At 39.7% G+C, this 4,456-nt stretch overlaps 1 pseudogene; it reads left to right on the plus strand.

Annotated features, from left to right (window-relative positions):
- Positions 1-569: 569 nt before the first annotated feature.
- LOC124093784 (olfactory receptor 2L13-like) lies at positions 570-1,507 on the plus strand (annotated as a pseudogene).
- Positions 1,508-4,456: the final 2,949 nt, after the last annotated feature.

Below are 4,456 nucleotides of genomic sequence, written 5' to 3' on the forward strand. Positions count from 1 at the left end.
TTCAGATTCAAGCACACAGGGCACTTCTGTGTCCCACAGGCCATGCCTGTGGTGAACCTGAGTGCTGAGCTGGGGAGGTGGGAAAGCAGGATCCTGAGTGTGTGTTTCTATTATCAAAACCAGTGTTGTAAATCCATCACCACAGACCTTATGTTTGCTGCTGTGAAAACTAGAACAAAAGTCTTGTATATTATTTTAATGTCATTCCTCTGGGGCTGAGCCTGATGCATAGTCCTAGGAATGCTCCTGCTGGGAGTTATCAGGCAGGAAGGCTCCAGCTACCTCACTGGGTTTCCTGTGTCTGGTATAGACTTTGTATTCCAAGACCATGTATATGTCTAGGATGTGCTGAGATGGTTACCAGAGAGATCTAGGGCAGGAACATTCTATTCAGGTCTTAGAATCAATTCAAGAAAAAGTTACAGATTGAAAAGAAAAGCAACAAATAATTCTAAACAAACACTAATAAAGGCAATTCATTTTTTTTCTATTTTACTGTTTCAATACATGTTTAATGTTCACTTTTTATTTTTTACATACTTTCCAGGAATTTGAGGAACTAGGTTTTCATGGAGAAATGGAACCAAACTTCAAATGATTTCATTTTGTTGGGGCTGTTACCCCCAAACCAAACTGGCCTACTTCTCTTGCTCCTGATCATCTTTGTGTTTGTTCTCGCCTGTTTGGGGAACTCAGGGATGACTGCCCTCATCTTCTTGGACCCCCGGCTCCACACCCCCATGTACTTTCTCCTCAGCCAGCTCTCCCTCATGGACCTGTTGTACATCTCTACCACAGTCCCCAAGATGACATATAACTTCCTCTCTGGCCAGACAAGTATCTCCTTCCTGGGCTGTGGTGTACAAAGCTTCTTCTTTGTCACCATGGCATGTTCTGAAGGCTTACTCCTGGCCTCCATGGCCTATGACCGCTTTGTGGCCATCTGTCACCCCCTGCATTATCACATATATATGAGCAAAAGAATGTGTGTGAAGATGATCTTGGGGTCCTGGACACTAGGTTCCCTCAATGGCCTAGTCCACACTGTTTATGCTTTCATCTTCCATACTGCCGGTCCAGGACCATCAGTCACTTCTACTGTGACATCCCAGCCATGTTGCTTCTTGTCTGTACGGACACCTCGGTCTATGAGTATGTGATTTTTTTTAGTGCAGTCCTGATTCTCCTTCTTCCTTTCCTTGGCATCACTTTGTCCTATGGACGAGTCATTTTTTCTGTCTTCCACATGCACTCAAAAGAGGGGAGAAGAAAGGCCTTCACCACGTGCTCCACACATTTAACCGTGGTGACATTTTACTATGCTCCTTTTGTCTACACTTATCTCCGTCCCAAGAAGTTCTGATCACCAGAAGAAGATAAGAACCTGGCTGTCTTCTACACCATCCTCACCCCCATGCTCAATACTATCATCTACAGCCTGAGGAACAAGGAGGTGCTGGGGGCCATGAAAAGAGTGTGTGGGATGTTCTCCCCCAGGAAGAAGTGAGCATGGTGGACCCTCTCCTAGGTATCGCTTTTCTCCATGCAGACTGAGGCACCCCAGTGCAGCACTCATCAATAGAAATATAATGTGATTCTACATATGTAATTAGATTTCTAGTGACATGTTTAAAATCAAATTAAATATTGATTATCACATAGATTTATCTACATTAATAATTAATATTTATTTAGTTGAAAACAAAAGTGTTAACATTAACAAGGTTGATATTATATTATTCATATTATATATAATACTCAATGTAATGTTAGTTCACATAATATTTTAATGTAGTAATATACTGATACTTAATATTATCATTAGTATGTTTGACATTACACTCTTGCTTTGTTTATATCTCTTGTTTTCATTCTACATTTTCCCACATTGTGTGACTTTTATGTTATATCCCATTAGCATCTTGCACTGCGTACACTTCAAGTTTCCTACAACCACATGGGGCCAGAGTCTCCTGATATCCAGCACTTCTGGGTACCTAGTAGTCCTCTCCTTCGTGATCACATATGGGTTGTTATTCTCACTGTGATTCCTGGTCTTGGAACAAAGAATTATACTCTGAACACTTTAAATTGATATTTCACTCAGTATGTTAGGGAGACCTTGTTTCAAGAAAAAAGAAAGGCTGAGGATGTGACCAGCCAGTAAGCACCCCTAGGTTTAATTCCAAGTACCAATAAAAAATCAGAAAACTCAACAACAAAAACCCATTTCTACTCTTCTAAATTTTAGTTTTGATTTTTGTAGAGATATTGAAATCCAAATGGCTCCTAGGAAGTACAGTTATTTACATCTGTAATCTTTCTCCAGGCACACACTACATAGAGAAGCTCATTCTACCACAGCTACCAAGGCCACAGTTTTCTCTTGCCTTTTTCATACTCCATGATGGAATACTTGCCATGGTTCTTGCCTTCACCAAAAGACCTTCCTTGGCCTTTGTCAGCAGGGGCTCATCTGAGCTGGACGTGGGGTCTCTGATTTCTAATATCTAAGTAGTTAGTTTACTTCTAAGAGGGCACATTAATTTTAGCATCCAACATCTCAGGTACAGCCATGTGCATAAGGTCACTGTGACCCATCCTCTCTAATCTATCTGCCTGGTCAATTCCATGAGCAATGCTCAGGATATGAGCAATATCCAGTTCCATGAACATGCCCAGCTCCTTCCTAACCCATGCCCTGCCCCCACACACCAAACCTGTGCTTATGGGCTGTCTTGAGGTCCCTTGACCTCACAGTCCTGGAGTGAGAAACTAGGTTTTCATGGAGAAATGGAACCAAACTTTAAATGATTTCATTTTGTTGGGGCTGTTACCCTAAAACCAAACTGGCCTACTTCTCTTTCTCCTGATCATCTCTGTGTTTCTTCTCACCTGTTTGGGGAACTCAGGAATGACTGCCCTCATCTTCTTGGACCCCTGGATCCACACCCCCTGAGCTGAGGTTTGACCAGGTGACATCTGATATTAGTTCTGCCTCCTGCCTGGGCACTGTTCTTGGAGTGTACACATCCAGCCTGGTTCCTCTGTGTGTCTGAAGATTTTATGAACCAGTGTATTTTAGGATGTTCATTTTTCTGTCTCAATGCAGATTAATTTCTTTCTCTTTCACTTGAAAATCCTGGGTGATACAATTAGACTGTAAATATCAGTTGAATTGTGGCTAGAAAGTCCTTTGGAGTGTTAGGGCAGTGACTATAGTGCTAAAAGAGGATTAAAAAATGTTTTAAATTTGGCTGAAAGGTAACATCATTTTACGATTGTTTAGAGTTCTGTAAAAGGAGTAAAAAAAAACTCAGTTTAAGGCCCAAATATCAATCTGGCTTCAAACTTATGGGACACTTCCACATCTGTGTCCACTACAATGTCTTAAGTACTCAGTGTTCAGAGATGGATATAACATCTACTACTTAAAGGAAGTGCTTTTTTTCCCCTCTAGATTTAAGGGTAGGAAAAAACACGTAAAGACTTTGAGGTAATACTTATAAGTTAATTGTTACTTCATCCCACATGAATCACACTGCTGACCCACAATTGTGATGAGAAAGATAGGAAGAAACTATTCATTTCTTTTTTGGCCACAAGTGTGTGGATCAAATCTCAAACACTCACCCACAGAGACCCAAAACCCAGCCAAGACCAAACCCAAACTAGTGGAACTTCTGAGGAATGCACCATCCTGCTACCAGAAAACAGTTTATCATCATTCCCCATCATCCCACCCTACATGGGGAGACAGGAAGCTGAGAGCTAGTACAACCAGCTTTACAAATTCCCAGCCACAAAGGTTGGCAACTGAGTGAGGAGCATAGAGACATTGGATTTTAAAAAGCCCAGCCCTGTTCTAAAATAGATCACATTCTAGGTCATCATGGAAGTGTTAGAAAATACAAAGAAAATGATATCATCCTGTGCACCTTATCATATCATAATGGAATGAAACTAGAAACACAAAAAATAATAGAAATCATACAAACTTGGAGAGTGAGCAATTCCTATTTTCAATTAGCAATTGATAATAGAAGAAGAATAATCAAGAAATTCTAGGAAACAAGGAGAAAAAACCCCACAAATATCAAAATATTACAAAACTATCCAAGCAGTTCTAAGAGAGAAATTGATACCATTGAATGCCTACATTAAAATAGAGACTCCAAAGAAATAAGCCTGTATTTCATCTTGAAGCCTTAGAAAAGAATAACAAATAATTGCAACATAAGATTGAAGTCAAAATTAATTAGATTCAGAATAAAATACACAAGATCAATGTAATGATTTGGTTCTTGATAAAGATTAAGAAATTGATAAACCCTCAACTAACCAAAAATAGAGAGACAAAATGCAAGAAGTAAAATTAAGCTTAATAAGGAGATTTCACAGCAGAGACTTATTAATTCCAGAGAATCATTAGAAATTCTTTTGAAAATTTATACTC

This window comes from Marmota monax, unplaced genomic scaffold, assembly GCF_021218885.2.
Source record: "Marmota monax isolate L192 unplaced genomic scaffold, Marmota_monax_Labrador192_F-V1.1 WCK01_AAM20220418_F8-fsc00444, whole genome shotgun sequence".
In the NCBI taxonomy this organism is placed as follows: Eukaryota; Metazoa; Chordata; class Mammalia; order Rodentia; family Sciuridae; genus Marmota; species Marmota monax.